Here is an 11279-nt window from a genome sequence, read left to right on the forward strand (position 1 = left end):
CACCTTAAACCCTCTCCTACGTGGGCTGGCTGGGGTCCTGGCGCACTCTATATAAGCCACCCCCCTCCACAGGTAGAGGGGTTCGGCATCTTGTAACTCATATACATATAATCCACTCGACCGCCTCCGGGCTCCGAGACGTAGGGCTTTTACTTCTTCCGAGAAGGGCCTGAACTCGTACATCCCTTGTGTTTACAACCTCTCCATAGCTAGGACCTTGCCTCTCCATACCTACCCCCCACTCTACTGTCAGGCTTAGAACCACGACACCGCTTGCGGGCCTTCAGCGGTAGTACCGCTTGGTGTGGGCGGTAGTACCACTCAGGCTATAACAGCTAGCTCTCCTTCCCTTGCTCCCGCGCGCACTTGGCCTTGGCCCGTAGGCTCTCCATGATCTCCTCGGATGGACCTGAGTATGCACAAGGTCCGCGCTTGAGGTAGCATCCGTGTCTTACATGCAGAAAGGGAAGATACGGAAAGGAGCGAGTTCACCTTGTGTCCAATGGCGTATGCTTGAGGTCTCAAGATGTGGGCACTAGGGGCTTGGGGAGAAGTCGTAGTGTACATGGGGATGATCATAGGATGCTCCGCATCATCTCCCCTCCCTTGGGAAAGATCCGACCTCAGATCGAAAACCTCATCACCATGGAAACGGTTGTCGTGGACGGACTTGTAGTTGGACGAAGTGGAAGACATGGCGCAATCCAAGTACTCCAAGGTGTCTCCGGAGTGGTACACATGCAAAAAGAGGAAACACAAACGACACTTGGAAATACAATGGTTAGCGCACAAAAGGTGTCCATCATGTAAGAATGAGTCCGTGCAACAAGATTGATCATGACAAGGTGCATGAAGCTTATCCAAAAGATATGGAAAGGCATGCAAAGCATTCATGGGAGAAAAAACATTCATTGTGCAGAAAATTGTGTTGTGAAAATGATCAATGCAACCATTGTGCAAAATGATGTCATAATGGGACGGTGTATCAAAAGCATGAACATGGTAATTGGTGTGCAATGTCACTATGCTATCATGCAATTGATGGTGGGCAATATGATCATGATGTATGAATATGCCATCAAGAAAGATCACAACAAATTTGCTAAGGAAATGCACAAGCTCATATATCATGGATGACATCGAAATACAAGATGTAACAAGACAATCATAATGTGAGACAATCCATGCATAAGATGCAAATTTGTTATGGGTGGTGTTGTACCATAGCTCAATGTCGTGGTAGAAGTGTTGGTTCGAAGGTTCATCCAATAAGTCCGAGCGCTCCTCAATGCGAAGGTCCATAGAGCCAATCTTCAATGTCGGTCCTCCATCAATAGGTGCAACATGTAGACAAGAAGAATGAAACAACAATGAAAGAATGACCCATCCAATATGTGTAATTGAGAAGGGCTCAAAGGGAAAGAGTTCACCTTTATGAGGATGTCGAAAATGTTGGTGTTGTGCATCATGTATGCCTTCACATGACCAAGGTGTTTCATGACGGTGCCACCTTGTGAATCCTTCAAAATGAAAGAACATGACAAACACTCGAAAAAACAAATGAGGTTAGTGCAAATGCAACACCTATCATTCGAATGGTGAGATACCCAACAAGTGTATGTATTATGCTCATCATAAGAAAGGACAAGGGAGCATTTCATAGTATGGAAGCAGATGATGCGAGAACAACCAAATACAATAGGCTCAAGCAAGCAAGGATGCATCACAAGTAAAGTGTCCAAGTCTCCACGATCAATAAGCATAGATGCAACAATTGGAGGCAAGCGACAATGAACAAAATATATCATGTGAGAGGCATGAACATATACGTCATCAACCCAAGAAAGCAAGTAATGATGGAACATGGGTGATGCGACAAAGCAAGCAATCATAGCAATCAAGTGGTGTGAGCTAGTAGTGCGAAGATGCAACATACTAGAGGGAATCATAGCAAGCATGTCATGGGTGCAAATAGTGTGCATGAATAATTCACATGACATAGCACAAGCATGAAAGCAAGATATGAGCAAAATAGCATCAATAGCATGAGGCACATGATAAACATGGCAATAGCAACAAGGATCTCCACCAAGCATGCAAATACACATAGGAGTAGCATAATGATGAATCATGGGTAGATGCAAGCAAGGGTCACAATTGCATGGCAAAGGCATAGCAAGCATAGCATGCAAAGTGAACACGGTAAAATGAGCATGAAGCGATAAGCGGTATATAGCCCATAGCCGTGTGAGAAACAAGTAGAATAGATGCGCGTAGTCGTTGCGCGAAGAGAACGGTGGTAAGGATAGTCCACAGGATCCCAAATCGTCGTTGTTCTCAAGATCTCTTTTCGTCAACTCTTGGGATTGAGAGGTTGACGAGTATACGTGAGTACCTACACAAAACAAAGACAAAGGGAAAATTGTGTGTGCGTGGTAGATGTACACATCATCCATCATGATGCGCACGTGCTTGTGTTGGTTAGCATAAAATATCCAATGCTCAAATAAATGAGATGCATGATATAGAAACATGTCATCCATCATGATAGGTTTGTTGTGATGTATAGCATAATGGGGACTCAAATTGTGTAATGCGTCATGGGAAATATCTAGAGCATTTTTATGCGTGGAATGCATATGGTGCAAGCAATTATGGAAATTATGCCAAGTATGGAATGCATCAAAATTTCCTAATATGTATGAGGAAACTATGGGGGTCTCCTCATGAGCATTAATGGAAACATCACTTGGAGATATTGACAACATCCAAAACAATGCATATTTGGAACATCGCGATCATGGCATGGCATAGTAGATGAATTGCGCAAATCATGTAAAGGAAGCATGGCAATATCATCACATGAAAAACAAAAGCCAATGACCATCATCTCGTCATCTATGCCATAAGTGCAAATGGGATTTATTTTAATGCGGAATGCATAGTTACTATGTTGAGATTGAAATGATGCTATATGGGAGATCTCACTCATAGCATATGACAAGTTTAATGGATTGTCAAACATGATGTGACCAATAGAATTTCCACATGATATCCTATGGAGCATAGCATCACAACTAGGCAAATCAAGATGCTCATCATCATATTCATCATAAATTGGCAAGTCATGACATGAAGAATTCGCACTATCATGACGCATGGTAATAGGTGTGTCAACATCATGCAAGCAATCATTCGCAAAATAGTCCACTAGTGGGACAAGAGAAGCACCATCACCTATGTTACCTTTGGAGCATCGCTCATGTGTTGTAGGTGAGGTGTCGAAGACCGAGTCATGGTCATCTTTATCTTGATGGAACCATGTGGGGGGTGCATCTTCTTCCACCATGGCCATCGTTGTCTCCATTGGAGGTATGGACTCGTCATGGATAGGCGTGTCGTCATGTAGGAGACCTAGCACCAAAGAAGAAAACACACCAGGAGTAGAGGTTAAGTCATTAGAAATCAAAGTGGCCTCACATGCCGTGTCAACTACCTCACTCACTAAGTGTTGTGGCTCACTCACTCCCTCTCGGATGCTCTCACTCATATGGTTGGTGGAGTCACTCAAATGGTTCTCAACCTCACATAGGATGTGTGGCATGCTCTCGAGTGTGGGGCTAGTGGTGGTCACACTCATCCTCTCATAGGAAATGTTCTCAATGTCACGTGTGGTGGAGTCACTCATGTCACTCATGTGGTGGTGGCTCTCCTCCCATGGAAATTGGGGCATCTCATCACATGTCGTTGTCGGAGAGATGTTGGTGCAAATTTCTCCATGCTCAATCATGTCATGGTCGTAGCCGTGGATGAAGACCGAAGATGGCACATCATCACTCTCCTCGAAGACCAAAGATAAGGTCTCATGAGCGGTCTTGTAGCTTGACTCGAAGTATGAGTCCAATATGGGCGTCGTCTTCATGTTGTTGCAGAGATTTGTGCTCGTTGCCGTGGTCAAAGGGGATGGCCCTTGCTCGACCGTCTTGTCACCGTCTTGTTGTCGGAGGCCCATATGATGTGGCACCTCATAGCTTGTCTCCATGACCGAAGGGAATGTCCCATGCTCGGTCATCTTCCTTGAGGGGCTTCCAAAGATGGAAGTGTCACCCTCGCTCATAGGTGGTCGCCTCGTTGTTGAAGATGTCGATGTAGGAGAACTCATGGGAAGTAGGCGAAGATTTCGTACGTCCGAAGGCGAAGATGCCTTGATAGCACTTGGCGAAGATGCCGAAGTGGTGGTGGTAGTAGTCGTAGCGCCGTCTTGGTTGTAGTCGTCTCGCGGTCTTCTCTTTTTCTCATGAAGCGTGGACTTGGCGTGAAATAGGGCTTGTTGGGACTTGTGCATTTGCGCTTGGTGAGTATCTTCATGTTGATGGTGTCGTTGTCGTACTTGAGCTCGTAGTAGATGTCGTTCGTCATCGTCGTGCACATGATGCTTGGAGGTGACTTGCCCTTCATGACGATGTGGATCACGAACGTGATGGTGGTCGCCATGGAGATGTGGACGTGGACGCCTTGCGCTTGCATAATTTTTGCGTTCCGAAGACTTGTGACTTTAACGTCGCCGCCTTGAGGATGATGAAGGGGAAGAATGGTTGATCAACAAGGTCCGAATCTCCTCCATCCTTGCATCTTGCTCCTCCTTTTGTGCGGAAAGCTTGTTGTCGATGTAGTCCCTTTTCCTTGCTTCGGAGTGGCGAATGTCAATGGAGAGGTTCTCGATGCGCTCTCTCAATCTTGATTATGCGTCTTGCATTTGTCGTTGTAGATCGAAGATTGATGCTTTGGTGATGTAGTTGTTCACGCCGTCGTTGTTTTGGAAGACCGGAGATGAAATGCCTTGCCTATCCATCACTCCAAGCGAAAAATGTGAGTGGTAGAAAGAGAAGAACGAATACCAAATGTACCTTGACCGAAGTTGAAAGTGGATCAATGATCACTCTAATGTGTACAAGGAAATAGCACAATTGGTACCAATTCTTGTCGCTTTCTCACACCTACACAAATAAGGCTTATGGTGGAGCTCGGTGAGGATAGGGGGACAAAAAATTTGATGTAAAATGTTAGCAATAGTCAATAATGTTGAAAAAGATTCACAAATTCGCAAGTGAAACAAGTAGACCAATAGCAATATGTGGCACACAGAAACACACACACGGATAGATAAATGGGGTCGTGCAACCAAGGATGAGCACAAAATGTGGAATCCACGGAAAACGCTCGTGTTGCACAACTCAAGAGAGACGCTATCACGATTGCTCAATAGGCGGATACGACACTTGTGCACAACCTATAAGATGCAAAATGGTTAACGTTCTATCCCAAGTATGCTATGTATGTATGGTTCCCGGTGTTTCTCAAGATTATCCAAGATGATCGGATATGACAATGTGGTATGATGCTATGGCTATTGCTTACAAGCTTATTTGATCTTTCTCTTTTGCTTAAAAGCTTTTTTTTGTATGGCCACTTTTGCACAATGCACAAACCAAGATAGCTATTGTGTATATGCGGGAACAAACTTGAGGCACGAAGGATGATATGATACCAAGATGATACCGATATGGTATGGTATGTATGCAATGTATGGTGTAGATCACTAATGTAAACAAGTAATGTTGCCGGCAATACTCAAATGGCTAGTCTCGATAGGCAAGTGACACAAAATGGGCTAGGGGTTAACAATGCAATGGCAAGGGAATGTACAATGGAGGGATACCACGATACCAAGATGATATGGAGGTTACCGTCCATGGCGATGATGAGTAGCGGTGATGTTGATGGAGATACCAAGATGATGGAGACTCATCCCTAAGTAGCCGAAACACCTTAGGAAACGGAAAACCGCAAACTCAAAATCTCAAATGTCAAATGGTGGTAGCGGGATGCGGTGGTGGTGTTGCGGAAGCTCAATGGGATTGCGGAAATGCAATGATGGGTTTTGCGAGTAGGCAATGCGGAAGTGGAGGGTAAGGTTGGCTATACACGGTGTCGGAGTTGGAAGCACGGTCCCTAAGTAGCCGAAACACCTTAGGAGACACAACTCACAACGCAAACAAAATTGGGTTAAGTTGGGGGTGGAAGAAGTGCATGGTTGGTAAGCCTATGTGGAAGTGGTGGTGGTTGATGAAGAATCAACCGTCCCTAAGTAGCCTAGACACCTTAGGAAACTCAAATCACTCCTCAAGCAACCACTAATGCGATGGGGAACAAAATTGGTGAGGTTGCAGAAGTCGGTGGTGGTGTAGCGGATGATGTGGTGGAAGCCCTAGGCAAAGATGCCAAAGTTCCAAAAAATTTATGGAGTCAAATGGTGTTGAAACCTATGTATATGGATGGGGGATGTCAATAGCTACTCAATGAGCTAAAGAACGCGAAAATCTAACTCCGGATGTGAAAGTTATGGTCGAAACGGTGAAACTCGGAACGCTGAAACTGGGAGGGGCGGAAGTACCGCTTGGAAGGGCGGTAGTACCTCTTGTGGAGCTCAGCGGTAGTACCGCTTGGTGGGGCGGTAGTACCGCTCGTGTCGGGAAAATTCGCAGAATTGGATCAGGGCGAATTTTGGGGTGGAAAATGATGATTTCGAGGTCAAAATTCGAGCGATTTCGTGGATGGAAAGTGAAGAAAATTGGGGAGATGCTAGATCCACTTGAAACCAAGCAAATCTATGGATCAAATCCAACAAAACTTCGTCAAACCAACAAATCATAAAAAAATGGGGCTATTTTTGGTGGGGATTTTTGAATTTAGGGAAGAACACAACAAAATTAGGCTAGAAAACAACGAGGGGGGCTCCGAAATCGTGATCAACGTGACTCATGATACCAAGATGATGTAGGGTGGAACCCTAGAGGGCTGATCTTTCACGAAATGAGCGGATCCCGCGATGAACATGAAGAACACGAGGAGGGAAACGAGGGGAAAATCACGAGGGGAACACAAGAGAACACTCAAACCAACAAGAATGATCACACATGCGCTAGATCCATGAACACAAAGGAAGATACAAGATCCAAAGTCAACAACGGACGATACAAGAGGTAACCGGTCTTCTCCGTGAGGAGGTCTTGAAGTTCTTCTCCAAAAGGAGGTCTTGAATCCAAAGGGATCTTCTCCGTAGAGGCCGCGGTCTCTCTCGTGAAGGTAGATCCGATATGGATGAGCGTAGCTCTATCTCTCAAATGAGCTAAACCAACGCTAACCCTAACTAGGAGGATGAGGGGGAGTATATATAGTCTAAGCCCATGAAAGGGTAAGTGAGAGGGGGGATACATGGGTCGTTGGCCCGTACTCTGTGCACAGGCAGGGCGGTAGTATCGGACATCGGGCGGTAGTACCGCTTAAGCGGTAGTGCCGCTTGGACAGGCGGTAGTGCCGGACCCATACCGCTCGATCATAGGAGTTTGTCGGGTTGAGCGGCAGTAGAGCGGGTGTTGGGCGGTAGTACCGCTTGCGGGCCTTTAGCGGTAGTACCGCTTGGTGTGGGCGGTAGTACCGCTCGGGCTATAGCAGCTAGCTATCCTTCCCTCGCTCCCGCGTGCACCTGGACTTGGCCCGTAGGCTCTCCATGATCTCCTCGGATGGACCTGAGTATGCACAAGGTCCGCGCTTGAGGTAGCATCTGTGTCTTACATGCCAAAAGGGAAGATTCGGAAAGGAGCGAGTTCACCTTGTGTCCAATGGCGTATGCTTGAGGTCTCAAGATGTGGGCACTAGGGGCTTGGGGAGAAGTCGTAGTGTACATGGGGATGATCATAGGATGCTCCGCATCAACCTCGAAGAGAAACGACCAGCTGATAGAGTCGAAGGCCCGTGCCAGGTGGAGCTTCAACAGCAAGCGGGGTGCCTTGAGCTGATGGAGAAGGCACGCAGACTGCCGGATGAGGATGAAGTTGTCGTGCAACGAGCGTCCGGGGATGAACGTGTTCTGGTTCGCGCTGACGAGTGCATTAAGCTTAGGCGCGAGTCGCAGCGAGAGGACCTTCGCGAATATTTTGGCGACGTGGTGGATAAGGCTTATGGGCCTGTAATCTCCAAGGCAGCGGGCATCCGCGCGCTTGGGCAGCAGCGTGAGGAGCGCCTGGTTAAGGCAGCTAAAACCTCGTCCCGGGAGCGCGTATAGCTCCTGGAACACGTCAACGAGGTCCTGCTTGACGATGGGCCAACAGGCGCGCAGGAAGTCAGCGGTGAAGCCGTCGGGACCGGGCGCTTTGCGCGCGGGCAATTGCTTGACGGCCTGCCATATCTCCTCGGCGTCAAAGGGTGCATCGAGGTCGTCGAGGTTGGCATGCGTGATGAGAGCGGAGAGGTCCAGGGTGCACTCCCGGGGCGCGGCGGTGCCAAGCAGAGCGTCGAAGTGCGCGTATGCAGCCGCGGCCATGCCCTCCGGGTCCGTGATGATCTCCGCGCCAGCCTCGAGACTGTGCACCGTGTTCTTTTGCCGCCGATAAGAGCATTGCCGGTGGTAGAATGACGTGTTGGCATCTCCGTCTTTGAGTGTCGCGAGGCGAGCGTGTTGGCGGGCGATGGTGCGTTCCAAAGAAGCAAGGCCTAGATAGGAGGCCTTGACCTGGCGACGCAGCCAGTCTTCGTGCGGGGACAAAGCTCTACTCTCCAAGGCAGTGTCGAGCCTGAGGAGAAGCTCTCGGGAGACCGCAAGCCTGAGGCGCACATTCCCAACAGTCCGTGAGCTCCAGCTAGTTAGCTAGTGTGCGGTGGCCTTCATGCGCAACATGAAGCACCAGAATGGGTCTGTCACGTGGACAGAGTGCCATGCAGCCACGACAACGTTGTTAAAGCCGTCTAGGCGAATCCAAAAATCCTCGAAGTGGAAGCGCCGGTGCGTAGGTGCAGCCGGTGAGCAATCCAGGAGGAGGGGGCTGTCGTCGGAGACGACGGAGGTGAGGCAGTGTAGGAGGCACGCGCTATGAAGCTCCTCCTAGTCCGTGGTGCATAGGACTCGGTCGAGGTGGATGAGGGTCGGGGGCGACTACTCATTCGACCAAGTGTAGCGTCTCCCGTTGAGGTACACTTCCTTGAGCGCTAGGTCGTTGAGCACGCGCCGAAAGCGACCCATCATGCGGCGGTTGACGTTCCCGTTGTTCTTGTCCTCATCGTGGTATATCAGGTTGAAGTCCCCGCACAACATCCACGACCCGGGGCACTCGTCGCGGATGTCGCACAACTCCTGCAAGAAGGCGACCTTCTCGTTGTCAGGTTGGGGCCCATAGACTACGGTGAGCCACCAGGGTGTGCCAACGTCGGACGCGGTGGAGACCTTAGCAGACAAGGTGTTGGTAGTGAAAAGAGGATCGGTGATAGTCACCTCTCTACTCTTCCATGCCAACAGGATGCCGCCACGGGACCCAACAGCGGGCAAGTACACATAGTCGTCAAAATCTGAGCCCAGAGTCTCAAGGACAACCGACGAGCAAACTAACTGCATCTTAGTTTCTTGGAAGCAGGCGATCGATGCATTGGCGGTTACAACAAGCGACCGGATGGCGGTGCGGCGAGCGCGCGCATTGAGGCCGCGCACGTTCCAAACCAGGACCTTAGGGGCGTGATCCATGGAGCCGAGATCGATGAGCAGGCGGGCCGGCGTGGCTAGGCCTCGATCGGGCTGCCGGCGACCACCGTGGTGATCGGCGCAACGGCGGGGCCGGAGGGGAGCTCATGGCCTATTAGCGCGGCCATGGCCGAGAGGACGGACATAGGGAGAGGCGTCGCGAAGAGCCCCTCATAGGTCTTCATCTCCGCGGCCGTGATCTTCTGGTCCAGCCCGACGATCCCGAGAGTGCGCAAGATGTGGATTTGTGCGCGTCTTTCAGCAGTGGGTGGAGCAGCCGTCTTGCATGCCGATGCCGAGGCGGATCTCCCACGCCGTGGGGAAAAGTTGGGTGGGCACCGGCGCTGGCGTCTCCCAGGAGTTGGGAGGGCGGCATCGAGCTGTTTGGTTGCAGCTGCGAGGAAGTCACCCGGGGTCCATGCAGTCGACACCGTTACAGCGGCGCGTGGACGTGAGCGGCGCAGGGTCACCGGGGGCAAGGCGAAGTGTGTTGGGGTTCTCTCCATAGTAGGGCATGCAGCTTGGGCCGGGTCGGGGCATGCAGCCTGGGCCGGATGGGAAAGCGGGCCATCCGCAGCTGCTTCCTCGTGTGGGGCCGCAGGGGAGGGGCCCGTGCATGGCACATCCGACGCATCCGTGGAAGACTCCAGGGGCTCTTCATCGTGGTCGCTCGGTGGGGTTGGCTCCGTGGTTTGAACAGGTGGGCCATCATATGCTAGTGGAGCAGGGTACGTGGACCGGTCGGCGTGGGGCGCCACCGCCGTAGGCGCTGACGGGGGCGAAGCGCTGCTTTGCCCCGACAAGGGATCGTCCTGGGGTGTGGGGATGGGCGAAGCAGGAGCCTCCCTGTCCAGTGACAGGCGCCCTGTGGGGTGATCCTGGTCTGCGGGGCTGTCAGGATTGGTCTGGCCTAGCACAGCCTTAGCATGGCACCGATCCTGCCCGTGAGGTGACAGCGGCGGTGCATGGTTCGCAGCCATTGGGGACGGGCCATCTGGCGCTGGGTCTGACACCTCTGGATCGGTGGGTGAGCCAGTGGGCAACTGTGCAGCCTTGGCGAGCCTGGCCGCATCAGCATCGCGCTTTTTCCTTCCACCGCGCCTGCCTCTTTGGAAAGCCGACGAGAACGCAGCGGTCCATTGGCTGTGGGCCATGGCTCCATTGTCCTTCCTTTGGTACGGCCGAACCGCAGCTCGGTCGTGTCCGTACGACGGCGGGGGGCAGGCCATCTGGCGACGATGTCGATCCCATCCGCGCGGCCACGGAGGTCAGTGACGCGCCAACCGGTGGAGTCGACAGCCATGCCGTCCGCGCGGCCGTCGCGGGCGTCAGACGTGCGCCGTCGCTTGCGGCTACGGCGGCGGCCTCGGCCGCGACCAGCCCCATCTCGGCGTGCCTCCTCACCGGCCTCGCCGCCCGACGCGCCATCACTAGGGTCGCCGCTGTTGCCGGCAGCGGCCGAGGCGGCTCGAGCAGCGGCGTCATCGACGATCACGATAGACACGGGGTAGGTTAGCGTGCGGATGGTCGGCGGCGACCCATGTCTAGTGGCGGGGACGGGTTCCACAATCTCCAGGACGGCCGCGCGGCAGATGCTGGCCGGCTCATGCGTGCGCGCCGTCAGCCGGAAAACGGCGAGGTCAGCGCATGAGCGGGTGCTCGGGTGCAGTCGCTCGATCCGGCAGCTGGAGCCGAGAAGATGCTCGGC

Source organism: Triticum dicoccoides, chromosome 7A (genome assembly GCF_002162155.2).
Source record: "Triticum dicoccoides isolate Atlit2015 ecotype Zavitan chromosome 7A, WEW_v2.0, whole genome shotgun sequence".
NCBI classification, from domain to species: domain Eukaryota; kingdom Viridiplantae; phylum Streptophyta; class Magnoliopsida; order Poales; family Poaceae; genus Triticum; species Triticum dicoccoides.